The sequence below is a fragment of the Lissotriton vulgaris genome, chromosome 5 (genome assembly GCF_964263255.1).
Source record: "Lissotriton vulgaris chromosome 5, aLisVul1.2, whole genome shotgun sequence".
Taxonomy (NCBI): domain Eukaryota; kingdom Metazoa; phylum Chordata; class Amphibia; order Caudata; family Salamandridae; genus Lissotriton; species Lissotriton vulgaris.
The window spans coordinates 446,409,697-446,428,932 of record NC_141693.1 but is presented as its reverse complement, the minus strand read 5'-3'; positions in this window follow the sequence as shown (position 1 = coordinate 446,428,932).

The window sequence follows — 19,236 nt, the reverse complement described above, 5'->3', positions numbered from 1 at the left end:
CACACCGACAGCCAAGTACCACTCCACACACACCGCCAGCCAAGCACCACTCCACACACACCGCAAGCCAAGCGCCACTCACCGCCAGCCAAACACCGCTCCACGCACACCATCCAGCCAAGTACCACTCCACACACACCGCCAGCCAAACACCACTCCACACACACCACCAGCCAAACACCACTCCGTGCACAGACAACCAAGTACCACTCCACACACACCACCAGCCAAGCGCCACTCCACACACACCGCCAGCCAAGCAGCACTCCGTGCACAGACAGCAAAGTAGCACTCCTCGCACACCACCAGCCTTGCGCCACTCCACACACACCGTCAGCCAAGCACCACTCCGTGCACAGACAGCAAAGTATCACTCCACGCACACCACCAGCCAAGCGCCACTCCACACACACCGCCAGCCAAGCAGCACTCCATGCACAGACAGCAAATGACCACTCCACACACACACCACCAGCCAAGAGCCACTCCACACACACCGCCAGCCAAGCACCACTCCGTGCATAGATAGCCAAGTACCACTCCACGCACACCACCAGCCAAACACCACTCAGCGCACACCGACAGCCAAGTACCACTCCACACACACCGCCAGCCAAGCACCACTCCACACACACCGCAAGCCAAGCGCCACTCCGTGCACAGACAGCCAAGTACCACTGCACGCACACCGCCAGCCAAGCACCACTCCACGCACACCGCAAGCCAAGCGCCACACACCACCAGCCAAACACCACTCCGTGCACAGACAGCCAAGTACCACTCCACACACACTGCCAGCCAAGCACCACTCTGTGCATAGATAGCCAAGTACCCCTCCACGTACACCGCCAGCCAAAAACCACTCAGCGCACACCGACAGCCAAGTACCACTCCACACACACCGCCAGCCAAGCACCACTCCACGCACACAGCAAGCCAAGCGCCACTCACCACCAGCCAAACACCGCTCCACGCACACATCCAGCCAAGTACCACTCCACACACACCACCAGCCAAACATCACTCCGTGCACAGACAGCCAAGTACCACTGCACGCACATCCAGCCAAGCGCCACTCCACACGCACCGCCAGCCAAACCCCACTCCACGCACACTGCAAGCCAAGCGCCACTCCGCACACACCGCCAGCCAAGCACTACTCCTTGCCCAAGGGGTCGCTACCTAAAAACAAAATTTTAATTCCCTGGTGCTAGTGGGCATTTTCTGCCCCCCCCCCTGGGTGCAAAACTGCCCCCAGGGTGGACAGAAAAACAAAAAAACCATCATGGCCACCTGGAAGCGACCCTTACCCAAGGGGTCGCTTCCCAAAACAAACACATTGCCCCAACAAAAAATCCTAGTGCTAGTGGGAAATTTCTGCCCCCCCTGGGGGCAAAACGGTCGAAAAACAGGCCGATTTGCCCCCAGGGGGGGCAGAAAATCGAAAATTATATTGTTGCCCACCTGGAAGCGACCCTTGCCCAAGGGGTCGCTTCCTAAAAGCTAAAAACAAAATCCCTGGTGCTAGTGGGCATTTTCTGTCCCCCCTGGGGGCAAAACGGCAAAAAAAACGGGCCGATTTGCCCCCAGGGGGGGACAGAAAAACGTAAACAAAAACAATCGCCGCCATCTTGGCTTTACAAAACAACCCTGGTGCTAGTGGGAAATTTCTGCCCCCCCTGGGGGCAAAACGGCCGAAAAAACGGGCCGATTTGCCCCCAGGGGGGGCAGAAAATCGAAAATTACATTGTTGCCCACCTGGAAGCGACCCTTGCCCAAGGGGTCGCTTCCGAAAAGCTAAATAAACAATCCCTGGTGCTAGTGGGGGCATTTCCGCCGCACAATCGCGACGCTGTGCGCGATCGTGAGGCAGAAATGCCCTGCAAAGAGACATCAGGGGAAAGGAAAATCTCTTTCCTCTCCCCTGATGCCTCTTCGCTGCCCCAAACCCCCGCCGGACACCAGAAACCCACCTTCTTCTCCAGCGCTCAGGAAGCAAATGGCTTCCCGAGCGCAGGGAATCCCTGATGATGTCAGCGCGCGCTGTGCGCGCTGACGTCATCAGGGATTCCCACGGGGGGGGGGCGGGGGGTGCAGCGGAAGCTCTTCCGCTGCCGCCCCCAGCAGCACAACGAAGATCGCAGACCCTCGGGGGGAGCGCCAGCGCTTCTCCCGAGGGTGGGGCTGATGACGAGCTGGCCTTGTCATCCGCGCACGACAGGTAAGCGCCATGACGAGCCCAGCTCGTCATTAGCCTCGAAGGGGTTAAATGTCGCAGCTGGGATCAGGAATGGCAGGTTGGTGAAGTGGTAAACAAGGCGAGGGAGCATTACCATTTTGGAAATGGCCACTCTGCCAGCAACAGAGAGGGGTAGTGTCAGCCAGAATTGGATTTGTGACTTCAGTGCTCTCAAGGTCCTGCCGAGGTTGCCGTCGATCATCATGTCAGCTTCCCTGTAGATGTGCATCCCTAGATACCGGAAGGTGGTTTCTGCTATCTGGAACTCGTGTGGGGCGAAGGGTAGGGGAGCGGAAGAGTCTGTATTCCCGAAGGTGAATCCATAAGACTTGGGCTCGCTTATGGTAAGGCCTGAGATATCCCGGAAGTTCTCGAATATTTGGGGTATGGGGCCCATGTCGCCCCGCAGGTCCCGAAGGTACAATATGATGTCGTCGGCATAGGCGGACACAATATGTGCCGTCCCATGTCTCAGGATACCATAACGGGGGGCCAGTGCCCTGAGCCTGCAAAGCAACGGTTCGAGGGCGAGGATAAACAGGAGAGGGGAGAGCGGGCAACCCTGTCGGGTGCCTCTGGCTATAGCTATAGGTCCCGAAATGTGCCTGGAAGTGCGCACTCTTGCTGTAGGGAGAGTGTACAAAAGCCTGACCCAGGCAACAAATTCGGGCGGAATCCCGAATTTTAGGAGTGTGGCAAACATGTAGTCCCATCTAAGGGAGTCAAATGCCTGCCTCAAATCCAGTGATATGCAGCCTTCTGGGTCCGCGTCCGCCCCGTTTCCTAACATCAGTTGGGCTAAGCGTCTGAGATTCATGGCCGTGCTCCGGCCCGGCACAAAACCACATTGGCCGGGATGGATCAACTGCGGTATATATTGTATTAGTCTTGTCGCCAGTACTTTGCTCAAGATCTTCGAATCAGTATTCAGGAGGGACAGGGGTCTGTAGTCGGCCAGCTGCAGCCCGCTTTTGCCTGGTTTTAAGAGGGACGTGATCAACGCTTGCATAGATGATTGTGGTAGGGAGGCCGACCGTAAGGCTTCCAAATAGAGAGCATGCAAACGCGGGGCCAGGAGATCTATGAATGTTGTATAGAATTCGGCCGGGAGGCCATCAGTTCCAGGGACCTTGGCCCACATGCATCAAGCACTTTTGCATTCGCAAACGGTGCGATTCCTTAAAATCGGCCGTTTGCGAATGCAAAAGTGCTTTTTCAGATGCATCATTATTTTTGAATGAAATTCGCTGATTTTGCGACTTTCCAGAATGCGATTGCATTTAAGGAATCGCAAATTTGCGATTCCTTAAATGCAATGCATCATTCTGAAATCAAATTGCGAGAACAAGGTTTGGAAGTGCAAATTACCACGAGGTTGAACCTCGTGGTAAATTGCGAAAAATGTTTAAAATGTACTAATTTACATTTTAAACAATGTCATGTTACAGACACACATGTCCTTAGGACATGTGTGTGTGAAACATCCATTTAAAAATACATTTCAGGGGTGCAGGGGGGGGTCCTTTGGACCCCCCCCTGCACCCATGAAATTTTCTAAGTGCCACTCGCAATTTCCATTGATTCCTATGGGCCTTTTGGCCCATAGGAATCAATGGGAATAGCGAATTCGCAATTTTGAAGTCACATAATATTTGCGATTCGGTAAAAATTGCGATTTTTACCGAATCGGAAATATTTTGCACTTTCTATGATGCATCCCGTTTTGCGAATCCATATTTGCGATTCGGTAAAATTCGCACATTTGGAAACGCAAAACGGGAGTTTGATGCATGAGCCCCCTTGTTCCTAGGGAGTGTTCGTATCGCCTGCCTAATTTCCCCTAGTGAGATGTTGCGCTGTAGATCTTTGCTTTGCATGTCGGTGAGTCGGGGCAGGACCAGTTCCCCCATGAAGGTCTCATAAGTGAACTCTGACTGTGGCGGTGGGGGGCTATACAGCATGGTATAATAGTCTTTGAACGCCGTATTAATCCCTATTTGGGTGGTGGCCGGGTTACCTGTTTGGTGCAGTATTTCTAAGATTGGGTGGCAAGGTGGGGAGTCTTGCAGGAGTCGGGCCAGAAGGGTGCCAGCTCGGTCTGCCTGTGTATGCTGCCTATTCGTGTGTTCTCTGTAGTCTATGAGCCGCAAGTCCTCTAGTAGCTCTGCGTGTCTAATGTGAGCCTCCTGTAATGGTGTGAAGTGTGTATTGGTGCCCGCCGCCTCACTCTCTAGGGATGCTAGGGAACCCTTCACTTCGCTTAATTGACTGATGACCTCTCTCTTTCTACCCACTTGGGCTGCCATCGCCTCCCCCCTTAGGCAGACTTTAAATGCGTCCCATTCGATCTGCCGGGTGCTGGCTGTGTTCGCATTTGTGGTGAAGTAGGTGTCTATAGCGTCGGATAGGGACGATCGGAAGACTGTGTCTTCAAGCAGGTCGGGGGGTAGTCTCCAGGCCGGGATAGGGGGCAGCAGCTTGCCCCACTGCCAGGTGAGCTCAACGGGGTTGTGGTCGGACAGGGTTTTCCCCATGTGTTGGGTTTGGACAATGGAGGTCGTCAGGGAGCAGGAGCAGAAGATATGGCCAATCCTGGTGTGGAGCTGGTGGGGCAGGGAGAAAAAGGTATATTCCCTCTCCTGTGGATGTGTGCTGCGCCATGCGTCTGCTAAATCCCAGCCCTCAGACCAGCGTGTCAGAGCGCCCGCCTGTTTCCTGCTCTCAGTGGCCAATAGGGGGGGGGGGTGGGACCTATCTAAAGTAAGATCGAGTACAGCATTGAAATCCCCGCCAATGATCCACCGATGGTCAGCCCAAGCAGCAAGTATCCCATTTAAAGTTAGCAGAAATTCCGACTGGCCTGTGTTCGGTGAGTACACACAACCTAGTACAAGGGCATCCCCATCCAGTAAACCCCGCACAAATACATATCGCCCCTCCTTATCAATCTTTTGTTCTAACGCCTTGAAGGGGACAAAGTTGCGAAGCCAGATCGCCGCCCCCCTGGAGAACGCAGAATAGGAAGTTGCAAAGAGCTGTCCTCGCCATTTTTTGCGCATCTTCACGTTTTCAGCATTGTTCAAATGTGTCTCTTGTAGACAAGCTATCTGTGTCCCTCTACGGTTAAGTTGTGCTAAAATTCTGTGGCGTTTGTGTACCAAGCCCAGTCCCCTCACATTCCAGGTGCACAAATGATAGGCATTAAGAGGTCCCATAACCTTCTGTGCGTGGTGGTAGAGCGGAGCTCATGAATGACCATGTCAGGTTCGTCGTGGTATTAGGTGAGAGTGCCCCGTGAACGTATATCCCCTTAACCAAAAGGTCCCCAGGCCAACGTGCTCGGAAGCCAAACAAGGGTGCCCAACACGGGCACAAGTCAATGTGTTCCATATTCAGAACGGGGGGAGTAGGCCTCCGTTGACTGTCTCTTGATAGCCCGCTCAGGCATGGTAGCCCTTGACAGGGTATGCCCCTCTGCAACCCACCAGTTATGAGAAAGGGGGGTTGGTCATACGTCACCACCCGGAGAGGACCAATCGTGTCGCCAATCAGAACTCCGCTGCCATCTGAGCTGTGATCTTGGGGAACAGTTGCAGACTGTCCACCGACTCGGAAACCTCAGTGTGGGTGTCGGTGGTGACGGTGATCCTGTCCCCGGTTGCTCCCGCGTCGTGGGCGGCCAGCGCTTCCTCTGTTAGTCGCATTTGTGGTGCTTGAGACTGGCCTGCTGCCTGGTCCCCCGGCGGTTGGGTATTCACTGGCGCGCTTCGTGGGGGGTGTTGGTTGGAGGTGGAAGGATTGTCTCGTTGGCCCTGCGAGGACCTGTGACCCCCCCTGTGGTCATTCGCAAGTGGGTCTTGGGAGGCCGGAGGGGTGAGTGTGACTTCCATCCATTCCTCCGCCTCTTCCGGCGAGTCGAAGAAGTGGGATTTGTTGCCGTGCAGTATCTTAAGCCTTGCAGGGAATAAGAGCGCATATTTCATATCCCTGTCTCTGAGTTTGCGCTTCACCCCCATGAAAGTGGAACTGGCTCTTTGCACTGTGGGCGTGAAATCGGGGTACACCAATATGTTTTTGTCTTCGAAGCGTATAGGCGCCTTCTCCCTTGCCGCTCTTAGAACAGTGTCTCGATCTTTGTAGTGGAGCAGGCGCGCAATCAGTGGTCGAGGGGGCGCCCCCGGTTGCGGGGGACGCGATGGCATCCTGTGCGCTCGTTCCACACTGTACAGGGCCGTAAGGTCTTCCTGGCCCACCAAGTTCCGGAGCCAGTCCTCCACAAATTGGGTGGGATCCCTCCCCTCGCTTGGGTGGGATCCCTCCCCTCGCTTCTCTCCGGAATACCCAGGATGCGGACGTTGTTGCGGCGGGCACGTCCTTCCGCGTCGTCCACCCTGCCCCATAGGTGTTTAAGCTGTTTCTCCACGGTCTCCAGTTTCGCGGAGTGCTCCGTCTGCTGGGGTATGAGGTCACTCAGCGCTATCTTCTGTTCCGAGACCCGCTCCGCCAACTAGTTATGGTCAGCCCGCAGTAGGGATAGGCCAGTCGCCATGCTGTCTATGCGTGATTCTAACGCCTCGCGTGTGGCGCGTATTTCGTTAAGGATGAGGTCCAACTTGGCGTCCTGGGATCCCTTTCCAGTTGGCGGGATGATGTCCGCGTTCGAGGAGGCCAGTGGGTCTTCGGAGCCCGTGGACTGCATGTCTGCTGTAGCGCCCTGGCCCTGGTTCCTGCCCCTGTTCCTACCCATTGACCTGGTATGCAGGGCGACACCGGGGCAGCCGCAGCCGCCGATCTCTCCCTCCACACGTGTCCACGCAGAGGTGCCGGGCTGTGATGTCAGCGTGTTCAGGATCCGCTGGTTGCAGGCTATCGTGGCGTAGTCCTCAGGTTTAGCCAGGAAGTATGGTGGTCAGTGCCTGCAAGGATGGCGTTTGCCGACTGGTCGCGGCGTTGTCATAGGGCGGAGTGGTGGCCCACTCGTGGTCCTGTTAGTCGGTAGTGGCCTGGCCATGTAAAGTGTAGGGGGGAGTCCATGAGCTGTAGGTCATGATGAGGAGGGATCTCTAGTAGCCGGGAACGCGGTTAGCGCCGGGCTCACAGTGTGGCATCAGGGCTCTGCAGCGCGCGTCTTCTTCCTCCCGCGTGTGCCCGGCCACCCCAGCGCTGGTATGTAAGGAAGCTGGCCCCACCGCAATATGGGCGTGTACTGACCGTGGGTGCGTGCTGCCCTGGGTCTCCCACTGCGTGCTGTCCTCCGTCGCCGGAGTCTGGGGTGAGCAGGCTGCCAAGATCAGAGTCCCGGGGGCCCGGACCCGGCCCCGGGGTGCAAGCAAAATGGCGCCGGCAGGATCACCCAGATGCCGGCCGCCCCGCGTCCCTCAGCGCGATGTGCAGGGAGCGGACTTGAGTCCGATGTGCCTACGGCGGGTCCCGTACCCTTCCAGACCCGTCCTCCTCACCGGTGGGGTCGAGGGCGCAGGCGCTGCAGCCGGGCTTAGGCAGGTGGCGGCAGGTCCGGAGTCCCGGGCCGTCCAGCGGGTCCCACAGCGGGGGAGGCCAGCGGCTGTTCAGCAGCCTGGTGGAGGAAGCTGCTAGGCTACAGGCGGGGTGGGGGGACCCCTCCGCGTGTCCCGATATCGCGGTGAGAATTCCGCCGCACCTCAGGTCCGGGGGTCCGCCTGGAGCAAGTCGGCAACGCGGGGCAGGGCAGGCAGGTCATAAATCGAGGCCGAGGCCTCACTCTGGTCTTCAGGCCGCAACAGGCTCCACAGCCACGGTGCTTCACCGGCGAGGTCCGGGGGGGAGCAGCACCCCTCCGCTGTACGCCGTTCGCTCCCGGGGCTTCTGCACACCGTGTGTAGGTGGGTTGCCTGTCAGGATTGCAGGATAACTGGCTAGTATTGCGGGCTAAGGACGGAGCTCCGGAGCTACACGTCCACCATGCTCGGCACTTGGCCACGCCCCCATAGCAAAGCATTCATTTGTTGATTTCTTCAGTTCTCTACAGGTTCCTGTAGCAGGAGCAACCCCCAGTGGACCAGAACTGGAATAGGCACCCCCATGCAGGTCAGAACTTCCAGCAGTGGCCATAGGTAAAGTATTTGTGTCTTTGAGACTTCAGAACAGGAGGCATGCCTACATAAGCTCTTGGAGACACTTCTCAAGCAGGTTTCACAGCAAAGTCAAGTCTTTGTGTTCTTCTTGGCAGAAGCAGCAACTGCAAGCCAACCCAGCAAAGCAACACACAGCAAAGGGGCAGTCTCCTCCTCACAGCTCTCCAGCTCTTTTCCTTGCAGAGGTTCCTCTTGATTCCAGAAGTATTCTAAAGTTCTGGGGTTTTAGGTCTAATACTTCTACCCATCTTTTCCTTTGAAGTCTTTCTTCAGAAAGTCTCTCTTGCTCTGTAAAACCAGTTCTGTCCTCCCTGGTCCAGTTTCACTACAGGAGGGGGAGACAGCATTGTGCAGAGCAGCCACAGCCAATTTAGGTGTCAGTGACAACTCCTCCACCACGCTAGCCTAGAATGGTTCATCAGTATATGCAGGGCACACCTGATCTCCCTTAGTGTGAGTGTCTTGAGAGAATGCACAAACAGCCCGTGTCCTTTTAAACCAGACAGTAAATCCACAAGCAAGCAGAGGTGCACAGGTGGGTTAAACTAAAAAGCCCCAATTCCTAAAAGTGGCATTTTTAAACACACAATTTAAAAATCCCCTTTACTAAAAGGTGTGTTATTAAAATCAGAGTTCAGAGACCCCAAACTCCAAATCTCGAGCTGGTCCCAATTGAAAGTTACACTTGTAAAATGTTACAAGGCAGCTCCAGTGATGGCCTATGGGAGAGCTAGTCCTTGCAATAGCGAGAAACAAATTTGGTAGTATTTCACTATCAGGACATGTAAAACAGACCAGTACATGTCCTGCCTTTCACCTATACTGCACCCTGCCCATGGCCGTACCCTGGGCCTACCTTAGGCGTGCCTTAAATGTATTAAAAGGGATAGTTAGGGCCTGGAAAGTGGGTGCACTTGCCAAGTCGACATGGCAGTTTAAAACTGCACTCACAGACACTGCAGTGGCAGGTCTGAGACACATTTGAAAGGCTACTTGTGTGGGTGGCACAACCAGTCGTGCAGGCCCACTAGTAGCATTTGATTTACAAGCTCGGTGCACACACAGTGCACTTTACTAGAGATTTACCAGTAAATCAAATATGCCAATCATGAATAACCATTCATATTCACAATTTACAAAGGGAACACTTACACTTTGGCAATGATCAGCAGTGACAAAGTGTCTAGAGTATCTAAACCAGCAAAGACGAAATCCAGCAGCCGGTCAAAAATAGAGGAGGTATAGGCAAAAAGTCAAGGGAAACCACGCCAAGGGTGCCAGGTCTAACATATACCACAAAATTATGACATTATGCTATATATCCCACAATGGGGTTTCTGGTATCTTGCTTAGAAAGTGAATGTGAGGGCATACCTTTTGCTCAAAATACGAGCAAGATACTAGATTTAAGAATAACATTTCTCTCAGCCACAGGTTTACTTTGGCACAAGATATTTCCTGTTCGAACCAGTTTCCCACAACCAAAAAGTATGTTGCGTTTCACACCTTGGAAATCTCACAGATTTCACAAAGTTCCACATCATGGTAGCCTGAAAATTACACGTGCCTATGTTGAACAAAGTTGTTTCAAATCAACATATGATCAAAGTTTCTGGAGGACACACATCTGCAGTAGTATATCATAAACATATTGATGAAAAAGGAAAGCATTGGAAATAAAAAGATAACTCAGTGACCTTGCATACATTATAAAGTGGGAAGAGAGAGTCTGGGCTTCTTAAGTAGTCCAGAGTGTACAAGGATTAGCTATCAAATTATCCACTGCCTCAAAGGACTGTAAGACATAACAGAAAATGTTGATTAAAGGGTGCCCAATCAAGGATATCACTAAATATAACCTAATGCACCAGCATAAAAGGAAATATGATAATCCTCTGAGTAGATTTATTTTGCCTTCTTTTTCAAGCCGACCACTTATCTTCAAGCTAAGAGGCAAAATCACAGCTTTGAAGAGTATCAGACAGGAAAATGATTACCACGAAGATTCCCATCTCTATGAAAACCATAAACATTGGTAAAGAGAGGTTGAAATAAAGTTTTTTTTAAACTATAATTACTGGGTTGATGATGCTGATAGCAATAGTAATGTACACATTATTGGAAGGAGGAGAGGGAACTCCTCATTAGGCTAACCCAAAAAAACTGGAATCAAACACTAATTTACTTAATTGTTTTTCAGTGCACTGGCTTATAATGGGGTCACTTTGTAGGGCTGCTGTAAGGAAGAGGTGCATCTTGGTTAATCTTTATTGTTCTTTCCCAGGAGCCAGGCCACTTAGTCAAAGACAAGAAGTTCCGAATAAGTTGCATAGTGTTGGACTTTGAACATGATTTATTTTGTCCTCTTTAGGTGCCCTGTCCCTGAAAGAACGGGGTAGTTCCTGAAAAGCACCTACCAAAAGGGAAGGTTTCTTTGAAAAGATTTATTATAGCCTTATAGCCTGCCGTAGAGGGCTATACCAGCTATTAAAGGCTCGCTCCCGCGTTAAAGGTCCGAGCCGAAGGCAAGGGACTTTAACAAGGGACGGAACTTTAACAGCCGGTATAGTCCTGCTACGAAGGGCTAGAAGGCTATTACAGCTATTAGGGCAGAATGTTCTAACAAATAAAACAAAAGCTTCTTGAAGGTCGAGGGTTGCTCTGCGGGCCTTTACCGGCCTGTAGAAGCAGGGAACACTCCTTTGTCTTCAATGGAGCTCCCAACATTCCAATGTTCTAATTTAAGGTTTTATTCCAGCACACTGCCAGGCTGGAAATGTTTCTGAAATGTGGGCAGAGCATTTTCTGAAGTTCAGCACCCAGCACCCAGATCGAGCACCTTCTGTGCTTCTTCTAGTCCAACCTGGATTGAGTGAGCAAGTTAGCCTTGTTGGATTTAAAGTTTTGGCAGTGTATACAAATTGCGTAGAAGTGTTGCAAGTATTTTGAGCCCTGTCTTCCCTGGTTTTGAAGGTGGTGCAAAGAAGTTTGAATCCTCTGTAGATTCATAATCAGTTTTCTGTACACTCTGATGTAGACAAAGTTACAAATATCAAGTCTTGGTAGCACCATCAACCTTGTCAGCTCAATGTGTTGTGGATCCTGAAGCAGGAGGAAGATCTTTCAGTGAGAGAACCACAAGTTTTCACTATGAAATCTACATCACAGATGACTCTATTTTACACCACAGATTTCACTGCAGCAATGGCACATGGGGAGGCATCTTCACGCTTGTATCCTGCATTTGCTACAGCAGGATGAAAGCAATGCCTCTGTTAATTCTTAGAAAGTATGCAAAATCACCTGTGTTGTATTATACATTTCCTCCAGAATGCAAATTGTAAAAGGTCAAATCTGTAAGCAGACCCTTTAGCCGTCGCAGAAAAAAACACAGAAAAAAATCTTATCTTGTTATGTTACATACAGGTGCCTGCTATAGGCTCAGGTAGAACCATACTTTTCACCTATATTCTCCTGACATTACAGTGCATAACGGTTCTTAGTACTGACCTTTTGCCTATTTAAGGTAATGCCTAAATGACATAGGGTTTTCCCTAAAAACTAGCCTCATCCATTATGCATGAGGATTCTTTGAAACTCAGAAGGACTACCATCTCCTGCATAATAACTATATATAAGGGTCATTCCTTCCGTCATCCTAAGTCTCTGACATGACACAGCAAGGTAAATCCCCTGAGGGTACCACTTTGGGGTATATAAACACCATATCTTTGCTGAGGCAGGGAGAGGAGAAAAAGGACTTCCACGCTGACACACTGAAGCAAGACGCTGTGGTTCCTGCACGCAGACACTCCAACTCGCAGTGGTCTGGCATCCCTTGTGGGGTGTCCATCTCAAGACCAAGACGGGGTCCCACAGTCTCTCACTCTAGGTAATGAGGTTGACTTTATCCAAGTGGGATTCTTGGCTTTACACCTACATACATGCTAGGTACACTTAAGTACATCTAGTTAGGGTCGTATCGTAGGAGTACGCATTTTTTTTATCATATCATGTATTTTTACACCTGCCTGTATTAATAGTTTTAGCACTATGGCAGAAATCTACATTCTTTTACTCTGTTGGTGCTTATAATCATTGACATCTGTTTCTGTCTAAGAGCTGTATCAGCACACATATTTTACACTAGAATGACGCAAGTTCAATAAATGCTTATTGAAAACGTCCCCATCATTACCTCTGTGTATCTCTCTGAGACAAAGTGAGCACTAGTGACTGAGTGAAAAGTATCACACTGTTTCCACGATCCCTGATGGGACAGAGTTGTCATGTTCAATAGTTGCCAAGAGCTATTCTCTCCTTGGTAAGAGTGGTTTCTAGTGGCACTGTGAGCTAGCTGGTATACAGGCTAACATACCCGGTGGGGATGTCTGGAATTAGTCTGGATCCCAATCCCACAGTCTATGTTGTCTAAACGTGCAGGGGCCGATTCACAGAACTAATCTGCGACAAAATCTTAAACTTACTACTTTTGGTATTCATATAAGGTGTTTAGTAGTAGTAAAGTTAGGATTTCTAAGTTTACTACTACTAAAATGAGACAAAATCCTAACTCTATGTCTTTTGGGATTCACAAAAGAGATTTAGTAATAGTAAATTTAGGATTCCTAACTTTACTACTACTAAATGTCTTTTGTGAATACCGAAGTCGTAACGTTAGGATTTTTCTCATTTTAATAGTAGTAAAGTTAGAAATCCTAATTTTATTACTACTAAATGCCTTTTGTGAATACCGAAAGTCGCAAATTTTGGATTTTGTCTCAGATTAATTTTGTGAATCGGGCCCGCAGATCCTATATAGGTTTATAGGAAGTACATTACAAATTGTCTTTCATTAATAAAAGCAGCAGTAAATGTAATTTATGACCGAGAGTATCTATAAAGCAGTTTAGCCATGTCAAAAAATAATCCGCGTAGTTCATGGTATTTCAGGCCTTTATCACGTCTGGCCATCTAATTCACGCATTCAAGGTCTTTCAAAGCACGGAGCAGAGGATATTAAGAAGTGCCAAGACCTGTGACACATATAACATCATCAAACATAAAGAAAAAGCATGCACATGGCAGTGGACTTGGTTGCAGGAATTGGAGCAGTGTTTGGGCAGCCAGACAATTTTCCACTTGTTCTTCATTTTTCTTGTTATTTGCCATTTGTTTGTCTTGCATTATATCGGTATGTGTGTGTGAGGGAGGCACTTCAGTATTGTTAATTTTTCTGCACTCTTAAAAGCTGCCTGTGGTGTGTATTTGTGGGCCTTTTGAGGGTCATGTATATTTTATTTTGTTTTACTGAATATAGGGCCCGATGTAGGTAGGCCGTTACCGATCGGTAACGGCCGAAAATACCGATTTTGGGCCCTTACCGATCGGTATACTGCCATCGAGATGTAGGGCAAAGAAAAACATCCAAATCGGTACAAATACCGATTCGGAATGACTACCAAATCGAAAATAATCCGATACGTACATACCGAAATTCGGAAATGTAACGAATCGGTAACACACCGATTCGGATAAAAATACCGATTCGGTCCATGTACCGAATCGGTAGTGACACCGAATCGGAAAATATCCGAATCGGACCATGTACCGAATCGGTAGTGACACCGAATCGGAATAATTCCAAATCGGACCATGTACCGAATCGGTAGTGACACCGAATCGGAATTACTCCGATTCGGTCCATGTATCGATTCGGTAGAGACAGCGAATCGGAAATAAGCCGATTCGGATAACCTACCGAATCGGTAGAATCACCGAATGGGAAAATCCCCGATTCGGACAGATAGGGAGATGTAGGGAAGCACAGAAATACCGATTTTGGCTCTAAATCGGTATTATTCACTCGGTATTTACCATGGATTACAATCAGGTGGTAACCAACTCCAACCCATAAAAATAGACCCAAAATGCATTGCAACTTGCAGGATGGCAGCTTTTTATCTCATTGCAAGGCGGCTACGGCTACAGCAGGAAGGACAGAGGGAATGGCAAAGAGAGGAACAGGTCTACAGACAGAGGATCACCCTGTTCATGCTCACAGAGGCAGAGATCCTACAGAGGTACAGGCTGGAATCAGACAACATTCTGGAGCTCATCAGGGACCTCAAACCACTGTTGGACCACCCCACCCCAAGGGCACACGCCATCCCAGCGCACGTCCAGGTGCTATGCAGCTTACACCTGCTTGCGTCTGGCAGCTATCAAAGTGGAGTTGCAGCGGTAGGAGGGGTGACCCAGAGCAACCTGTCAAGGTTCTTCCACACATTCCTTGATGCCATGATACACAGGATGGACCAATACATCTCTTTCCCTGCAACCCACGCAGAACTGGTACAAACTAAAGCTGACTTCTACCAGATGGCACAATTTCCCCAAATCATTGGCTGCATAGATGGCACGCACATTCCGATTTGCCCCCCAGCTGACACAGAATACATATACCGCAATCGGAAGTCTACGCACACCATCAACGTTCAGGTGATCTGCAATGCGAAGTGCACCATCACAGACCTGGTAGCAAAATTCCCAGGGAGTACCCACGACTCCTACATTTTTCAACAGAGCGGCATCTATGCACGGCTGATGGCTGGCGAATTTGGTGAAGGATACCTCCTAGGTGAGACACATCATCAGACCCCCATAACACAAAGTAGCTAAGTGTAATACATGTATGCATGTGAGTAATGTTACCCCTTTTCCTTCCAGGCGACAGTGCATATGCCGTCCGCTCTTTCATACTCACCCCCTACCTCAACCCCTCCACACCCAGCCAAAGGAGGTATAACTGGGCCCACAAAAGCACAAGGAATGTAGTTGAACGGACCTTTGGCATCTGGAAAAGTAGATTCAGATGCCTGCACAAGAGTGGAGGTGCAAGGCAGTATACCCCCATCACCTGCTGCAAGATCATAGCTGTCTGTGCAATGTTGCACAACCTTGCGGTGAAGAAGGGCACTGAGGTCGAGTTGTCTGACTACGAGGACCATGACGACGACGATGCTGTGCCACTAACACAACCTGCTGGGGTGTCTACGCCAAGTGATGGCAGATACAGACGTGAGGAGATTACAGAAAACTATTTCTGAGTGAGTACAGATGCACAGACAGGTAAATGGTTGTGGGGAAAAGCAAATTTTAATAATGTTGCAACACCGTTACTGCACTGATGTGCAACAAAATAAAATGTCAAAGTAAAGAAAACAAATGTCAAAGGTCCGGGTTGCCTCACCCGCCCTGGCAAGCCTACTTTTTGGTGCGCTTGGCAGCCCCACTGGGGTGTGCCTCACCCCCTTCCGCATGTCCTGCGGCTTCTGCAGAGCGCCTGGTGCTCCGGCGCGGCTCCGACACAGCGCTGGCCGGGCTGCTGCGGCTGCTGCTGTCCCCAGCCTCCCCCAGGTCCAGGGCTGGATTGGCCGCAGTGTTGGAAATGATCATTGCCTCCATGGCTGTTGTTATGCGGGCCATTCCCCTGGTGACCTCAGAGGTGTTTTGTGTCAAGCTTGCCTCCATATTAGCCCCACGTTGGCACAGTTGCGCGGTAGCAGCAGCAAGGCGGCTAATAGATCGGTTGTGCATGCGGGCATCCCGCCTGCGCGAGTGCTCGTGCTCGTCAAGTCTTCCACATAGCTGTGTGATGGCTGTGGTCAGCCTGCCAAGACCTGCAGCAACTTCCTTGTTTGTGTCAACAAAAGCCTTAAACCCTTGCACCATCTCGCCCATCTGCAGGTTGTGCTGGCGGAGCTGGCGCTGGCAGGCCATGATGGACTTTGCCTGCAGGCGCTGGATTTTGACCATGCTGCCTTCAAGCCCCTGGATGACGCTGCCCTCCCGTGCCGCCGGTGCAGTGCTGGAAATGGCACGCCTCCGGGAACTGCTGCTGCCGCCCTGCTGTGTGGGCTGGGGTGCCACTGGTGTTGTTGTGGTGGTGGCTGGGGCCTGACCCTCTGCTCCCTGGATAGGGTTGAGTGGAGCCACAACCATACTCCTGGCAGGAGATGTGGTAGGTGCAGGGTGGGCCGTTGTTGGAGAGTTCTCAGGGGAGAACAGCAATGGGGGTGTGCCAGACATTTGTGGGGAGTGAAGGAATGCGTAGTCAATTACCAGGTCTCCCTCATTTCCCTGGCCAATGGTGTTGTCCTCCTCCTCCTCCTCCTCCAGGGCAGCCTGACTTGTGCTAGGCCCTGCCACTGCACTGGAAGTTGGTGCTGGTGCTGGTGCCTCAGTAGCTTGTGGTCCTCCGCCTGATGGTGCCCCTAGGTATAAAGAAGCATTTGTGAATTGAGTGCCGATGTATTACAGTCACTACAATTAAAGCATTGCACATGTCCTTGCATATCCTTTGAATGTGTTCCACTGTTTTCTATATTGTGGTTCTGCACTGCCATATTTTGCCAACTTCTGCTGACTACATTTACCATGATGCTTTTCTCTTGTATGTTGGTTACAGTACTGGGCTGGGGTTTGGCTGTGCATTGTGTCTAAAGGGGAGGTGTCTGGTAGGGTGTGTCATGATGCGCATGCTTCTTACCTGTAGCTGTAGCTCTGGCTGAGCTATCCAGGGTCCCGATTCCTGTCACACACTCCCTCTCAATGGTGCTGGACACCAGTTCCTCCAGCTCAGTGAGGGGTGGCGCCGGGTTCCTGCCTCCACCAGTCAGTGCAGCTTGCCTCTGCAGCTCAGCCATCTTGCGTTTCGTCAGGCTGCGGATGTCATAAAATCGTTTTTTTAGGTCATCAAGGGTCCTGGGGGTGACACCTACTGAGTTGGCCTTCTCAGCTATCTCGCTCCAGAGCCTCCTCTTCGTGCTGTCCGGCACAGTGAGGGACAGCTTCCCAAAGAGATGCCTGTGCACCCTCACCACCTCCTCCACCAACACCTGCAGCTCCATGGTACTAAACTTGGGCTTTCTCTTGTGGCCAGCCTTCTGGCTCTCACTGCTGCTTGCCATCTTGCTATCACAGTGCTCTGGCTCCTGCTCCCACTGCTGCTCACTGTGAATGTTCAGCTCAGGCTGCCTCTCCAGAAAGTTCTTAATGAGCTGCACCTGCCTGGGTAGCCACTCCCTGCTTGGGTGGGGGAGGGTGGATCCACCTCATTGGCTGTTTCGGATTTTACTGATTCGTATTTTACCGAATCGGATTCTAACGAATCGGGTTTTGCCGATTCGGATTGTTCAATGCATTCCTATGGGCATTTTGGCCATGGGGTTGTATTCCGACCTCCAATTCGGTAATTGCCGAATCGGTATTTGCCGAATCGGCAATTTCCGATTCAGTGGTAGCCGATTCGGTACATTCCGATTCGGTCCGTGCCGATTCGGTACGTATCGAATCACAATACCGATGACGAACGAATCGGTATTTTTTCGTTTTTTTTTTCCTACATCTCGTTTTCCGATTTCAGAATACCGATTCGGGCCGCCTCGGTATTTTGAAATCGGAAAAACCGATTTACCTACATCGGGCCCTTTGTGTCTATTTTTTTCTAAATTAGCATGATGGTGTGTCTAATTTTTCTGCTGCTGTGTTTGAGGTCAGGTTGTAGCGGGCCATGGATCTTACTTATAATTTTAATATATTTTTGTTATTCGCCAATATGCTGTCAGTGGGTATTATGAGCTCTTGTGGAGCTCACAAATATTTCACAGTATCCCATCTACTGTTCTGGGAGTGCTAGACGCCTGTCGATTTCATGCCAAAATGTGTTGGTGGTGTGGGGAATTGAAATGGGTAGGCATTTTCTGCATACCTTATAGTTCCTTGTCATGTGTATATATTGTTGCTGACTTTAGAAGCTATTTACTAAATGTCCTGCTATTGTATTTGGACCCTGGTGGTAGTCTGTAAACCATAGGTTTTATTTTTACTATTCATCAGCTTTGCCATGTTTCATTATGCTCTCCTTGGAGGCTCATGTGCCTTACCTGGCCCTAGGTATTAATGATGATTTTACCGATTTTTGATGCGTTCATCTACTGCTAAAGTGCCCTTGACCTTACTAGTTTGTAGGCCATGGATATATTGTTGAATTATTTTTCTGCCCCTGTTTGTCAAAATGATGGAAAATCTTTTGTTTCCTTAGAGATGCATGCCTTACAGCTGCCGGTGTGTGTTGCTATAATTCAGGAGAGTTTCCGTTTTGCCAAGTTTCAAAAGTTTCAGTCTGGTGCAAGTTCAAGCAGTTCAAGTGTATTTATCGCCAGTCTATCTTATCTCTCTCTTTTTTCTATAGGTCTCTGTAGGTGTTGGGGGAACAAGTCACATTAATTGGTAACAATCAATAAAAGCAGTTTTTAGCATTGAAAAAAACGTTTTCAAATACTCTGAAATAGCCATTTTTAGGTCTCGCAGAGTCAGCGCACATGCGCTGTCGTAGAGACATTTAGTAGCTGCTTTGGGAAGTGCTCCCAAAGCGGCGACCAGCTTGCTAGAACGCTTGTTGTTTCAGGTAGCCTGTAGAAATCCCCTCAAGTGAATTGTGAGTTCCATTACTGAGCAGTTTTATTACGCTGCCCTTTACAAACTCTCTCCTTTCTATTTCACTCGGCTGCAAGCTTTCTCTAGCATGCCGTGTTTCTTTTGTGATTACATTTACAAGCATTGACATTCCTCACTGTTATTTACTGGGCAGGCAAAAGATACCTATTCAAGCAGAGCGTGACATCCCACCCTGCAACTTAAGTAAGCGCCTTCATACCTCCTTCACTCTGCCTGTTGTTCATTGCTGCTGAAGTTAGTTCCACTTTTGCTCTTTGTCATAGAATGATTTCTTAAGTACCGCTTATATAGGTTTTGCTCCTGTCTCCACTGTTTTATTTTCTCTGACTGCAATGCACAAATTGAACTGTATACCTATCTAGC